The sequence below is a fragment of the Marmota flaviventris genome, chromosome 6 (genome assembly GCF_047511675.1).
Source record: "Marmota flaviventris isolate mMarFla1 chromosome 6, mMarFla1.hap1, whole genome shotgun sequence".
NCBI classification, from domain to species: Eukaryota; Metazoa; Chordata; class Mammalia; order Rodentia; family Sciuridae; genus Marmota; species Marmota flaviventris.
The window spans coordinates 88,161,281-88,177,921 of record NC_092503.1 but is presented as its reverse complement, the minus strand read 5'-3'; the positions used below and the strand labels follow the sequence as shown (position 1 = coordinate 88,177,921).

Below are 16,641 nucleotides of genomic sequence, written 5' to 3'. Positions count from 1 at the left end.
CAATCTATTCAATGAAATAATACGAGAAAACTTCCCAGACTTAAAGAATGAGACAGAATCCCAAATCCTAGAAGCCTACAGGACGCCGAATGTGCAAAATCATAAGAGACCCACACCAAGACACATTATAATGAAGATGCCCAACATACAGAATAAGGAGAGAATTTTAAAAGCTACAAGAGAAAGGAAGCAGATCACATTTAGGGGTAAGCCAATCAGGATAACAGCTGATCTTTCAATACAGACTCTGAAAGCTAGAAGATCCTGGAATAACATATTTCAAACACTGAAAGAAAATGGGTTCCAACCAAGAATTGTGTTTCCAGCGAAATTAAGCTTCAGGATGGAAGATGAAATTAAAACCTTCCACGATAAACAAAAGTTAAAAGAATTTGCAGCTAGAAAACCATGTCTTCTAAACATCCTTGGCAAAACATTACAGGAAGAGGAAATGGAAAATAACAATGAAAACCAACAGTGGGAGGTAGGACAGTAAAGGGGGGAAAAATAATCAAAGAGGAAAACAAACCATGTTTAGTAACATAAATAAACAAATATGGCTGGAAGAACAACCCATATCTCAATAATAACTCTAAATGTTAATGGCTTAAACTCACCAATCAAGAGACACAGGCTAGTAGAATGGATCACAAAACAAGACCCAACAATATGCTGCCTGCAGGAGACGCATTTGATAGGAAAAGACATACATAGGCTGAAGGTGAAAGGTTGGGAAAAATCATATCACTCATATGGACTTCGGAAACAAGCATGAGTGTCCATACTCATATCAAATAAAATAGATTTCAAGCCAAAGTTAATCAAAAGAGATAAAAAGGGACACTACATACTGCTTAAGGGAACCATACAACAACAAGACATAACAATCATAAATATTTATGCCCCAAACAATGGTGCAGCTAAGTTCGTCAAACAAACTCTTCTCAAGTTCAAGAGTCTAATAGACCACCATACCGTAATCATGGGAGACTTCAACACACCTCTCTCGCCACTGGACAGATCTTCCAAACAAAAGTTGAATAAGGAAACTATAGAACTCAATAACACTATTAATAACCTAGACCTAATTGACATATATAGAGTATACCACCCAATATCAAGCAGTTACACTTTTTTCTCAGCAGCACATGGATCCTTCTCAAAAATAGATCATATATTATGTCACAGGGAAACTCTTAGACAATACAAAGGAGTAGAGATAATACCATGCATCCTATCTGATCATAATGGAATGGAACTGAAAATCAACGATAAAAGAAGGAAGGAAAAAGCATACATCACTTGGAGAATGAACAATAGGTTACTGAATGATCAATGGGTTATAGAAGACATCAAGGAGGAAATTAAAAAATTCTTAGAGATTAATGAAAACACTGACACAACATATTGGAATCTATGGGACACATTGAAAGCAGTTCTAAGAGGAAAATTCATTGCTTGGAGTTCATTCCTTAAAAAAAGAAAAAACCAACAAATAAATGATCTCATACTTCATCTCAAAATCCTAGAAAAAGAAGAGCAAAACAACAGCAAAAGAAGTAGAAGGCAAGAAATAATTAAAATCAGAGCTGAAATTAATGAAATCGAAACAAAAGAAACAATTGAAAAAATTGACAAAACTAAAAGTTGGTTCTTTGAAAAAATAAACAAAATCGACAGACCCTTAGCCATGCTAGCGAAGAGAAGAAGAGAGAGAACTCAAATTACTAGCATACGGGATGAAAAAGGCAATATCACAACAGACACTTCAGATATACAGAAGATAATCAAAAATTATTTTGAATCCTTATATTCCAATAAATTAGAAGATAGTGAAGGCATAGATAAATTTCTTAAGTCATATGATCTGCCCAGATTGAGTCAGGAGGATATAGACAACCTAAACAGACCAATATCAATTGAGGAAATAGAAGAAACCATCAAAAGACTACCAACTAAGAAAAGCCCAGGACCGGATGGGTATACAGCAGAGTTTTACAAAACCTTTAAAGAGGAACTAATACCAATACTTTTCAAGCTACTTCAGGAAATAGAAAAAGAGGGAGAACTTCCAAATTCATTCTACGAGGCCAACATCACCCTGATACCTAAACCAGACAAAGACACTTCAAAGAAAGAAAACTACAGACCAATATCTCTAATGAACCTAGATGCAAAAATCCTCAATAAAATTCTGGCGAATCGGATACAAAAACATATCAAAAAAATTGTGCACCATGATCAAGTAGGATTCATCCCTGGGATGCAAGGCTGGTTCAATATACGGAAATCAATAAATGTTATTCACCACATCAATAGACTTAAAAATAAGAACCATATGATCATCTCGATAGATGCGGAAAAAGCATTCGACAAAGTACAGCATCCCTTTATGTTGAAAACTCTAGAAAAACTAGGGATAACAGGAACATACCTCAATATTGTAAAAGCAATCTATGCTAAGCCTCAGGCTAGCATCATTCTGAATGGAGAAAAATTAAAGGCATTCCCTCTAAAATCTGGAACAAGACAGGGATGCCCTCTCTCACCACTTCTGTTCAACATAGTTCTCGAAACACTGGCCAGAGCAATTAGACAGACAAAAGAAATTAAAGGCATCAAAATAGGAAAAGAAGAACTTAAATTATCACTATTTGCAGATGACATGATTCTATACCTAGCAGACCCAAAAGGCTCTACAAAGAAACTATTGGAGCTAATAAATGAATTTAGCAAAGTGGCAGGATATAAAATCAACACGCATAAATCAAAGGCATTCATCTATATCAGCGACAAATCCTCTGAAATGGAAATGAGGACAACCACTCCATTCACAATATCTTCAAAAAAATTAAAATACTTTGGAATCAACCTAACAAAAGAGGTGAAAGACTTATACAATGAAAACTACAGAACCCTAAAGAGAGAAATAGAAGAAGATCTTAGAAGATGGAAAAATATACCCTGTTCATGGATAGGCAGAACTAACATCATCAAAATGGAGATATTACCAAAAGTTCTCTATAGGTTTAATGCAATGCCAATCAAAATCCCAACGGCATTTCTTGTAGAAATAGAGAAAGCAATCATGAAATTCATATGGAAAAATAAACGACCCAGAATAGCAAAAACAACTCTAAGCAGGAAGTGTGAATCAGGCGGTATAGCGATACCAGACTTCAAACTATACTACAGAGCAAAAGTAACAAAAACAGCATGGTACTGGTACCAAAACAGGCGGGTGGACCAATGGTACAGAATAGAGGACACAGAAACCAATCCACAAAACTACAACTTTCTTATATTTGATAAAGGGGCTAAAAGCATGCAATGGAGGAAGGATAGCATCTTCAACAAATGGTGCTGGGAAAACTGGAAATCCATATGCAACAAAATGAAACTGAATCCCTTTCTCTCGCCATGCACAAAAGTTAATTCAAAATGGATCAAGGAGCTTGATATCAAATCAGAGACACGCCGTCTGATAGAAGAAAAAGTTGGCTACGATCTACATACTGTGGGGTCGGGCTCCAAATTCCTCAATAGGACACCCATAGCACAAAAGTTAATAACTAGAATCAACAAATGGGACTTACTCAAACTAAAAAGTTTTTTCTCAGCAAAAGAAACAATAAGAGAGGTAAATGGGGAGCCTACATCCTGGGAACAAATCTTTACTCGTCACACTTCAGATAGAGCCCTAATATCCAGAGTATACAAAGAACTCAAAAAATTAGACAATAAGATAACAAACAACCCAATCAACAAATGGGCCAAGGACCTGAACAGACACTTCTCAGAGGAGGACATACAATCAATCAACAAGTACATGAAAAAATGCTCACCATCTCTAGCAGTCAGAGAAATGCAAATCAAAACCACCCTAAGATACCATCTCACTCCAGTAAGATTGGCAGCCATTATGAAGTCAAACAACAACAAGTGCTGGCGAGGATGTGGGGAAAAGGGTACACTTGTACATTGCTGGTGGGACTGCAAATTGGTGCAGCCAATTTGGAAAGCAGTATGGAGATTTCTTGGAAAGCTGGGGATGGAGCCACCATTTGACCCAGCTATTCCCCTTCTCGGTCTATTCCCTAAAGACCTAAAAAGAGCATGCTACAGGGACACTGCTACATCGATGTTCATAGCAGCACAATTCACAATAGCAAGACTGTGGAACCAACCTAGATGCCCTTCAATAGATGAATGGATAAAAAAAATGTGGCATTTATACACAATGGAGTATTACTCTGCATTAAAAAATGACAAAATCATAGAATTTACAGGGAAATGGATGGCATTAGAACAGATTATGCTAAGTGAAGCTAGCCAATCCCTAAAAAACAAATGCCAAATGTCTTCTTTGATATAAGGAGAGTAACTAAGATCAGAGTAGGGACGAAGAGCAGGAGAAGAAGATTAACATTAAACAGGGATGAGAGGTGGGAGGGAAAGGGAGAGAAAAGGGAAATTGCATGGAAATGGAAGGAGACCCTCAGGGTTATACAAAAGTACATACAAGAGGAAGTGAGGGGAAAGGGAAAAATAATACAAGGGGGACAAATGAATGTCAGTAGAGGGGGCAGAGAGAGAAGAGGGGAGGGGAGGGGAGGGGAGGGGGGATAGTAGAGGATAGGAAAGGCAGCAGAACACAACAGACACTAGTATGGCAATATTTAAATCAATGGATGTGTAACTGATGTGATTCTGCAGTCTGTATATGGGGTAAAAATGGGAGTTCATAACCCACTTGAATCAAAGTGTGAAATATGATATATCAAGAACTATGTAATGTTTTGAACAGCCAACAATAAAAAATTAAAAAAAAAAAAGAATGAATTGGAAAATCAACTACAAGAGGCTTATTGTACCCCCAAATGTACAAAATTACAGCAGACCCACACCAAGGTACACTATAATGAGAATGACTAACATACAGAATAAGGATAGAATGTTAAAGGCTTCGAGAGAAAAAAATTAAGTTATCTATGGGGGAAACCAATTCAGTTTTCAGCTTCTTTCTTAACCCAGACCATCAATGCCTGGAGGTCCTGGAATAAAATATATCAGGCTCTACAAGAAAATGGATGCCAATTGAGAATTTTATATTCAGCAAAATAAAGCTTCAGGTTTAAAGATGAAATAAAAACCTTCTATAATAAAAGTTACACAGCTAGATTGACAACTGGGAAGTCTGCTCTTCAGAACATTCTCAGCAAAATACTCAGAGAGGAGGAAATGGAAAAAAAAAAAAGAAAAAGAAAAACCAGCAAAGGGAGGAGCTGCACTAAAGGAAAGGTCAAACAAAGGAGAAACTAAGTCCAGTTAAAAACCAAAAATAAACCAAAATGACTGGGAATACAGATCATATTTCAATAATAACCCTGAATGATGTTGGCCTTAATCGCTCAAACTCATCAATCACAAGACAGACTGGCAGATTGGATTACAAAAAACCCAACATCCAACAATATGCAGTCTTCAAGAGACACACCTCCTAGGAAAAGACATCCACAAAAGACTGAAGGTGAAAGGTTCAGAAAAAATATATTACTAGCATAGAATGCATAAATAAGCAGGGATTTTCATCCTCATATCAGACAAAGTGGACTTCAAACCAAAGTTAGTCAAAAGGGATAAAGAAGGACATTTTCTACTACTTAAGGGAATCATACATCAACAAGACATAACAATCTTAAGTATTTATGCCCTAAACAATGGAGTATCTACTGAGATAATCATATGGTTATTGTCTTTTATTTTCTCAATTTCAAGAATCAAATAGATCACAACACAACAATACTGGGTGACTTTAACGCACCTCTTTCACCACTGGATAGATCTTCCAAACAAAAATAAAGAAATAATAGAACTAAATAATACAATCAATGATTTAGACTTAATGGACATTTTATATAGAGTATTTCATCCATCATTTTTTCTCAGCAGCACATGGATCTGTCTCTAAAATACACCAAATATTCTGCCACAAAGCAACTGTCAGCAAATATAAAAAATTAGAGATACTACCCTGCATTCCATCAGATCATAATGAATGAGATTGGAAATCAATGATAAAATTAAAAATAGAACCTACTCAAAACACGTGGAGTCTAAATATTATGCTGCTGAATGAATAGTGGATAGCAGAAGAAATCAAGGAGGAGATTTAAAAAAATTCTTAGAGGTAAATGAGAACACTGATACAACATATCAATATCTCTGGGACATTATGAATGCAGTGCTAAGAGGAAAGTTCATTGTATTGAGCTCATTCATTTAAGGAATAAAAAGTCAGCAAATAAATGACCTAACATTACATCTCAAAAACCTAGAAAAAGAAGAACAAATCAACATCAAAAATAGAAGAAGACAGGAAATAAGTAAAATCAGAGCTGAAATAAATGAAATTGAAACAAACAATTGAAAAGATTTGACAAAATGAGAAGTTGGTTCTTTGAAAACGTAAATTGATAAACCATTAGCCATGGTAATGAAGAGAAGGAGAGAGAAAAATTACAAAAATCCATGATGAAAAAGTAAATATCACAACAGATACTACTGAAATACAGAAGATAATTAGAAATTATTTTGAAAATTTATACTCCAATAAAATAGAAAATCTTGAAGACACTGACAGATTTCTAGAGAAATATGATCTACCCAAGTTGAATCAAGAGGATATACACAGTTTAAACAGATCAGTTGTAAGCAATGAAATAGAAAAATTCCATCAAACGCCTACCCATCAAGAAAAGCCCAGGATCAGATGGATTCTCAGCCAAGTTCTACAAGATCTTCAAAGAAGAACTAATACTAATACTCCTCAAATTATTCCATGAAATAGAAAAGGGCGGAGCCATTCCAAACTCATTCTATGAGGATAGCATCCCCCTGATACCAAAACCAGACAGAGACACATCAAGGAAAGAACACTTCAGACCAATATCCCTGATGAACATAGACATAAAAATTTTCAATAAAATTCTGTCAAATTGCATACAAAAACATATTAAAAAGGTAGTGTACCATAATTAAGTGAGGTTCATCCCAGGGATGCAAGGTTGGTTCAACATACAGAAATGAATAAATGTAGTACATCACATCAACAGACAATAACCATATGATTATCTCAGTAGATGCAGAGAAAGCATTTGACAAAATACAGTACCTCTTCAAGTTCAAAACACTAGAAAAACTAGGAATAGTAGGATCAACTAGATTGACAACTAGGAAGTCTGCACTACAGAATATTCTCAGCAAAATATTGTAAAAAAAAAGCTATGCTAAGCTCAAGGCCAACATCATTCTAAATGGAGAAAAATTGAAAGCATTGACTCTAAGAACTGGAATAAGACAAGCATGCCCTCTTTCACCATTTTATTTAACTTAGTCCTTGAAACTCTAGCTATAGCAATCAGATGAAAGAAGCACTCAAACTATCATTATTTGTGGATGACATGATTCTATATTTTGAAGATCCAAAAAATTCGACCAGAAAACTTCTAGAACTAATAAATGAATTCAGTAAAGTAGCAAGGTATAAAATCAATATCCATAAATCAAGTGCATTTCTATACATAAGTGTTGAATCCACTGCAAGAGAAATTAGGAAAACCACCCCATTCACAGTAGCCTAAAAAAAAAAAAAATACATGGGAATCAATCTAACAAAAAAGGTGAAAGACCTCTACAATGAAAATTACAGAACACTAAAGAAAGAAATTGAAGAAGACCTCAGAAAAATAAGATGATCTACCATGCTCTTAGATAGGCAGAATTAATATCATCAAAATGACCACACTACCAAAAGCGTTATACAGATTTAATGCAGTTCCTTCTAAAATCCCTATGACATTCTTCATAGAAATAGAAAAAGTGATCATGAAATTCATTTGGAAAAATAAGAGACCCAGAATAGCCAAAGCAATTCTTAGCAAGAAGAGTGAAGCAGGAGTAATCACAATACCACACCTTAAATTATACTACAGAGCAATAGTAACAAAAATAGTGTGGTATTGGTACCAAAATAGACATGTAGACCAATGGTACAAAATAGAAGACCCAGAGACAGGGGCTGGGGTTGTAGCTCAGAGATAGAGTACACACCTAGTATGCATGAGGTACTGGGTTCAATCCTCAGCAACACATAAAAATAAAATAAAGGTATTGTGTCCACCTATAACTAAAAAATAAATGTTTAAAAAATAAAAAGAAACAGAAACAAACCCACACAAATACAGTGACCTCATACTAGACAAAGGTACCAGAAACATTCATTGGAGAAAAGATAGCCTAGTCAACAAATGGTTATGGGAAAACTGGAAATCCATATGTTGCAAAATGAAATTAATCCTTTCTCACCCTGCACAAAAATCAACTCAAAGTGGATCAAAGACTTAGGCACTAGATCAGAGACCCTGCACCTAATTAGAAGAGAAAGTAGTCCCAAATCTTAATCATGTTGATTTAGGACCTGACTTCCTTAACTAGACTCCTAAAGTGCAATAAATAAAATCAAGAATCAATAAATGGGGGTGGACTCCAACTAAAAAGCTTCTTTTCAGCAAAGGAGGCAATCAGTAACACAATGAGCGAGCTTACACAATTGGAAAAAATCTTTACCATACACACTTCAAATAGAGCACTAATCTCCAGGATATATAAAGAACTCAAAAAACATAATACCACAAAACAAAACAACAACAATGAAAAAAATAACCCAATCAATAAATGGGCTAAGGAACTAAACAGACACTTTACAAAGAAGAAATATAATTGGTCAACAAACATGAAAAAATGTTCAACATCTCTAGCAATTAGAAAAATGCAAATCAAAACTACTCTTAAGATTTCATTTCACTCCAGTGGCAATTATCAAGAATACAAGCAACAATAAAGGTTGCTGAGGATGTAGAGGAAATGGTACACTCATACATGGCTGGTGGGACTGCAAATTGGTGCAACCATTATGGAAAGCAATATGGAAATACCTCAGAAAACTTGGAATGGAACCACCATTTGACCAGCTTTCACACTCCTTGGTCTATACCTAAAGGACTTCAAATCAACATACTACAGTGTGATACAGCCACATTGATGTTTATAGCAGCTCAATTCACAATAGCTAAACTGTGGAACCAACCTAGATGCCCTTCAACAGGTGAATGGATAAAGAAAATGTGCTACATACAACAGAATATTACCCATCCATAAATAAGAATGAAATTATGATATTTGCAGGTAAATGGATGGAACTAGAGAATATCATGCTGAATGAAATAAGCCAATCCCAAAAAACCAAAGGCCAAATGTTTTCTTTGATGAGCGGATGCTGATCCATAGTGGGGTGGGAGGGGGCAGTAGGGAAGAATGAAGGATCTTTGGATTATGTAGAGGGGAGTGAGGGAAGGGGTGGGTCGATGGGGAGGTGAAGGGTGGTAGAATGAGACAGCCATTTTTACTCTATATACATTTATGATTACTGGTGTGATTCTGCACCATGTACAGCCAGAGGAATGAGAAATTGTGCTCCATTTGTGTCAAAATGCATTCCATTATCATGTATAACTAATTAGAACAAATTAAAAAAAAATGGAAGGGAGACTAGTAGAATAGAAGAAGGGGAACAGGGGGATGGAGGGGAGGGAACGGGGAGGGACTAGGGAATGAAACTGATCAAATTATACTATTTTTATTGTGTGAATGTATGAATATATAATGAATTAAAAAATTAAAAAAAATTGTGTTAGGTTAAAAATAATGACCATATTTTCTCTGTGCCATTTGAGGTTAAAGCTCTCACTTTTTGGTGGATGTTTGGGCTGGAAAGAAAAACTGAATAAAAACAAACATAAAGAAACTAAGACTTTTATGACCGTATCAATCATAATTTAATATATGTTGGTTGATTAAAAAACCTACATTGAACTTGTCTAGTTTCTTCCAGTGGTGATATCTTATAAAACTACAGGAGACTAAAACAACCAGAATATTGACATTGATACAATCTAGTGGGTACAAACATTTGTATTCATGTGTGTGTGTGCGCACGCGTGCATGTATGTGTTTAATTGAATAGTTTTATTATACACAGGTTTATATATCCCTTCAAGGATTTATTCGATTCCCATTTTATAACCACACAGACCTACCTATTTCCCACTCTTCACTCCTGCATTTCTAACCATGCTTGGCAGCCATGAATTTATTTTCCATTACTAAAATTTTGTCATTTTAAAAGGGCCATATGAATCATAAGTAACTTTATGGGATTAACTTTATTCATTCAGTGTAATTCTTTGGAGAGTTAATCTAAGTCTATTACATATGTTGATAGTTTTCTCTCTTATTAAATAGTTTTTTGCAATATGTATGTGTGTTCCATAGTTTAACTATTCTTTTGGACTTCTGGGTTTTCTAGTTTTGAGCTATTAAAAATAAAGCTGCTGTTAATATTTGTGTGTAGGGATTCCACCTCTTGGGTCCCTTTCTTCTTCTGGGGAGAAGTCTTTTCTGCTGTCTTTTAATAAAGCTTCTACTTTCCATTCTAAAAAAAAAAAATTGTGTATAGAGTTTTCTGTGGACATAAATTTTCATTTCTCTTATAACTGCCCAGTAGAGCATTTTGCTGAGCCATATAATAATTGTGTTTAGATTTATAAAAAAACAGCCAAACTTATCCAAAGTGTTTGTGCAATTTTGTCTTCCTATTAGTGATTTGCAAATGATCTAGTTTCTCTATATCTTTGCCAGCTTTTGGTTTTGTCCCTATTTTTTGCTTTAACCGTTTTGCCACTCTGTTAAATGTGTGCAATAGTGGAATGAGTTTGTTTTATACCAGGGATTGAATCCAGGGGTGCTTAACCACTGAGCCACATCCCCAGTCCTTTTTATTTTTTATTTTGAGTCAAGGTCTCACTAAATTATTTAGGGCCTTGCTAAGTTGGTGAGGCTGGCTTTAAACTTGTGATCTTTCTGCCTCAGCCTCGGGAGCTACTGGGATTACAGGAATGCTCCCCCAAGACTGGCTTAGTATGAGTTTTGATCTGCATTTTTCTAATGGCTAATTAAAGATGTTGAACATCTCATGTGCCATCTATGCCTCTTTGTATGAAATGTCTGTGATTTTCATTTTCTAATCGGATGTTTTGCTAATACTGTGTTTTGAAATGCGTTAAATATTCTAGATACTACTCTTTTTTGTTAGATATGTGCAAATACTTTCTGCTGCTCTGTATATTGACTTTACATCCTCTTCACATGGCCTTTCACAATAGGAAAATTTTAAAATTTTGATGAGGTCCAATTTATTAATTTTTCCTTTTATACATTGGTTTTTTTTTTTTTTTTTTTGCAAGTGTAACTACTACTAGCCTAGCCCTAAATCCTGAATATTTTATCCTGTGCTTTTTCCTAAAAGTTTTGTGTTTTAAAAGTATGGTCATGATCTATTTTAAGTTTCTTTTTGTATATGATAAGCAGTATGAATCAAAGTTTATTTATTTATTTATTTTTGTCCTTCCAGATCCTATTTTTTATTTTTTCTTTGTTTTTTGATGGTTCTGAGGATTGATCCCAGGGCCTTGCACTTGCTAGATAACTAGTGCTATGGAACTGAGCTCAATCCCCAGCCCACCCAGAACCATTTTTTGAAAAGTTCATTCTTTCTCCCCTGAATTGCCTTTGTACCTTTATCAAACTGTTTTTTTTTAATCAAAAGATCAATTTACTGTATACGTCAGGAATATTTCTGGAGTTTACTGTTTTTGATATTTGCCTGCCTGAATGCCAGTATTATACTATATTGATCACTGTAGCTTTGTGGTAAGTCTTGAAGTCAGATACTATAAGTACCTCAATTTTGCTATTTTTCAAAGTTGTTGTAGCTGTTGTAGGTCCCCTGAATTTCTGTATATGTTCATATAGAATCAGTTTGTTACTTTGTACAAGTAATCTAGGATTTTAATTAGGATGACTTTGAGACTGTAGATATATTTGGGGGAGAATTGACATCTTTAATAATGTAGTTTTCCAATCTATGAACAAAGCAACTATCTCTATTTATTTAGGTCTTATCTAATTTTTTGCAGGAATATTTTGTAGTTTCCAGTGTACAGGCTTTGTTTTTTTTTGTTGTTGTCAGATTTATTGATAAGTTTTTATTTTTCAGTGCGATTATAAATTATATTTAAAAAATTTCAGTTTCTAATTGTTGTTTATATATATACATATTAATACAGTAGGTTTCTGCATATTTTTCTTGTCTCCTACAACCTTGATAACCTCATTTATTGGTCTTAATAGCCTTTTTTGTAGATTATATCAAATCTCCTACCTAGACAATCATTATCTTCAAAGATAAATATTGCTTCCTTTTCAATCTTCCTTTCCTTTCCTTTTTATTTTATTGCAGTGACTGGAACCTTCAGTGAAATAGAAGTTCTGAGAGTGGACTTGTTGGTCTTGTTTCTGATGTAAAGGGGAAAGAATTCAGCCATTTACTCTCTAACAGATGGCTTTTATCAAGTTGAGGAAGTTCTCTTCTTTTCCTAGTTTGTTGAGAGTCTTTATCAGATGGATGCTGAATTTTATGCTTCTTCTGCATCTATTGAGATGACCATATAATTTTTAAATACTAAATAACATTCATTTTCACACATTAAATTAACCTTGCATTCCTAGAATAAGTCATACTTGGTCTTGCTGTATTATCCTTTCTATGTAGTCTTGGATTTGATTTGGTAAAATTTTGTTTAAAATTTTAAGGTTTCAATCTGTAGGTTTTATTTCTTTTGATAAATGACAGAGGTCTGGTTTGATATCAGGGTAATATTGGCTTCACAGAATGGATTAGGAAGCATTTTCTTCTCCCCCTTTTCCTTTAGTTTCCTGAACAATTTGTATAGAATTAATATATTCTTTAATTCCTTAATTGTTTGATTTCCCCAAAAATGTGTTCTGGGCCTGTATTTTGTTTTTCTTTTTCAATAACACATTTAAAAAATATTTAAACAACTTTTTAAAAAAAAAAATTTATTTGGTGCTGGGGATTGAACCCAGGGCTTCATGCATGCCAGGCAAGCATTATCACTGAGCTGCAGCCCTACCCCCTAGGCCTGGAGTTTTTATTTGTTTGCTTGCATTACTGAAAATTTTAAACTGAAAATTCATTTTTCTTTAATAGATACTGGGTTATTCAGAATGACTTTGCCTTCTGGAGAGAGCTCATTTGTGTCTTTCAAGGAATGGGTACATTTATTACCATAAAGTTGTTCATAATATTTCCAATTACCTAATTTCCTTTCACTACATCCTAAAGATTCCAACCTCTTCCTAAAATGTTCAGTCTTTCCTAGACCTTCTTGAACATAAAATGGTGATAATGGTTTTTAATGTTCTTGCCTACCAACTCTATATCATCAGTGTATTTTTTTTTTTTTTTTTTTGGTACTAAGTATTGAACCCATGGTTGCTCATTGATTAATATCCCTAGCCTCTTTTATTTTTATGTTTTTATTTTGAGAGAGGGTCTTGCTGAGTTGCTCAGGGCCTTACTAAGTTGCTGAGGTAGCTTTGAACTTGTGATCCTCCTGCCTTAGCCTCCTGAGTTGCTGGGATTCCAGGCATGCGCCACTGCCCTAGCCATCAGTGTAATTTTTGTATCAGTTTCCATTGATTGACTTTTCTTCTCTTTATAGATTTTATGACTGGCAACTTTTTGTTTGTTAAATACTGTGAATTTTACTTGTCAATTATGGATATTTTTGTATTCCTATAAATTTTTATTTTATTTTTGTTCTTGGGACAGTCAGAACAGACTACTTACAAGTAGTCTGACTCTTCCAGGTCTTGCTTTTAAGCTTGATCTTGAATATCCCATTATTAGTGCAAAAATTCGTCCAAGCGTCACATTTGATGATTTATGAATGGTGAGGTTTTTCTAGTGCAGCTTATGGGAAATTTCCCTGATGTGTTTGAGCTTTAAGATTTGTTTCCTTGGGGTGGGTTTTTCTGTCTTCAGTAATTTCCCCACACATTTGTAATAATCAATACTCCATTGAATGCTCAATGGTGGCTTTTTGCCGAAGTAAGGAGTTTTCTCTGTATATCTCTCCTTTCTTTTGCCTTATGAAAACAGGGTTGCTTTTGGGTTTATCTTCCTTGCCATGCTCTGAACATTTTTCCCTAGGCAGTAAGCTAAGGTCATTGTAGGGCTCTTACCTAATTTATTTGCCACCTCTTGATTTCTAGTCCTTTTAGGAATGTTGTTTTATATTATTTTCTCTGGTTCTTAAGTTGTTTTATTCAGGTAAATTCATTGCTTCTCCATATTTTAGCTAGAAATGTAACTCAGTATAGTAATTTAATAGAATCAAGACATGAAAATTACTTTTTAAAGTGCTTTGTTTCTTTTTACTGAAACTTAACTTTTCTCCTGCACTTTACAAATAGTTAAATTTGGGCTGGGATTGTGGCTCAGCGGTAGAGCACTTGCCTGGCATGTGCAAGGCCCTGGGTTTGAGCCTCAGCACCACATATAAATAAATAAATAAAATAAAGGTATTGTGTCTAACTACAACTAGAAAGTAAATATTTAAAAAATAGTCAAGTTTGTTTATAACATTCTTTCTCATATAATACTTAGGGTTACTAACACTATGTAGGAGAAAATGACAGAATTAACGATGTTGCTGCTACTCTTTTGTTCCAGTGAAGGCATGGTACTACTAATTGATGTGCAACAAATTAATCTTTCCCATTTTCTGAAGGCTAAACCAATTTATAAAGGAAATATCTTATGATAATTTATTTGTAAATTTGATGTTACTTTGCTGAATACTGATGTCACAAGTTTTTTTTCCCAAGTCAAAATTTAAAATATTTGCTTATATTCTGTACCATATAAGTAAAATTGCTAATGTTTCAAATATCATCTCCTATTTTATACTGTTGAAAACATCTGTTTATATTATTATAGTTTGCTATTCTTTATTCTTCATGTTAAACATATAAACGAGGCTAATTTATTCCATGGTGATATTTTTATTAAAATTTTGATAGATCGCTGTATCCTTGTTTTTGCAATCCTGGGGATTGAGTCCAGGGCCATAACCACTCTACTACTGAGCTATATCCTCAGCCTTTTTTTTTTTTTTATCTTGAGAAAGTCTTACTAGTCACCCAGCCAGGGTCTTAAACTTGTGAATCTTCTGCCTCAGCTTTCCAAGTTACCAGAATTACAGTTGTGCCACCACTCCTGGCTGTTTCATTGTTTGTTTTTTACTGATATCAAAGATATTAAATAATAGGTTAGTCACCTAGCTCTTATTTGTGAAGTTGGTAGACAAGAATGTGGTTGGACTCTTTAGGTAATGAGAATATCATTTTAGCTAACAATTTATGCTTTTTTTCCTATAAAAAAGCATATTTTTATTTTTATTTTATTTTAATATTTATTTTTTAGGTGTAGATGGACACAACACAGTGCCTTTATTTTTTATGTGGTGCTGAGGATTGAACCTGGGTCCCTCCTGTGCTAGGCGAGTGCTCCACCAGCCCCCCAAGTCTTATTTTTAAGTAATAGTTCTAATGCATGGAGACATTAATTATTGAATTTATTTTTTCCACTCCAAGATGAAAGTTAGTATTAATTTTATAGACCACTAAAGACAAAATATCTAACTTCTTTGTTTCTCTGTCTTGCTCCCCTGGAATGTATAGTTAATGATGCCAGAGAATGTTTTATTTCTCTGCTAGACACCTAGCACATAGTGCTTACATTCAGCACGTTTCTGATATCAGTGAGTCAATGAATAAGTGAATGAATAATTACCCTTCTAAGTCTTTTCTGCTTGTCCACATCTCATCCACACAGGCCCAGTTCAAAGTTATACTGCATTCATGAAGCTACCTTTCAGGTTGTCTCCTATTTTGCTTATCACGATTTTTTTTTTCTTTTACTGATATGAAAATGTCAACAGAGAGAACTTTTTAACATATAATTTCACACAATTGGAGTATACTGAAAGGATAGAACATTCTTTTATTTGAAATGACAATTGGCATATATACTACAAGAAGGGAACATTTATTCTTTTATTCGAAATGTTTAAGGAGTGGCAGGATGACCTGTCAAAAAGTTAGGGGAATTGATATGTGGTGTTCTTACTTTGTGCTAGGTGCTTATATATTTAATTTCAAGAACCCTACAAGGTATAGGTAAATTCTTCCTGTTTTCTAGTTGTGGAGACTAAAGTTTATAGAGGCCATATAACTTCTTTACAGTTGTGTAACTTTAAGTGTTGTGATGACTCAAATTTTCTTTGTAGAAAAGATATTGTTCTGCCTTCAGTGGGTAACAGTGGGTAAATACTTATTGCATTGAAGTTTCATTAGGGTTATGTGAAATATGGCAGTTTGTCATTTCTGTCAAGGAATGAAGGCCGGAAAGGGGCAGAATGGTGATACTTGGTTAGGAAGAGAAGACAACATGGGATAATTAGAAATGCTACAAGGAAAAGAGAGGTACCAATCATTTTGTTCATATCTCAGCTTTATGATACATAAAGACTGTGGCAGCAAAAGTGGTAGATCTTACTTTGATTTCTTTGAGAAACATTTATTATTGGGATTTGT

At 34.4% G+C, this 16,641-nt stretch overlaps 1 protein-coding gene across 4 annotated transcripts in view; it reads left to right on the top strand.

The window, feature by feature from the left end:
• Smap1 (small ArfGAP 1) overlaps window positions 1–16,641 on the top strand; it is a 187,713-nt gene that overhangs the window by 26,925 nt on the left and 144,147 nt on the right. The gene's annotated exons all lie outside the window — the stretch shown is intronic.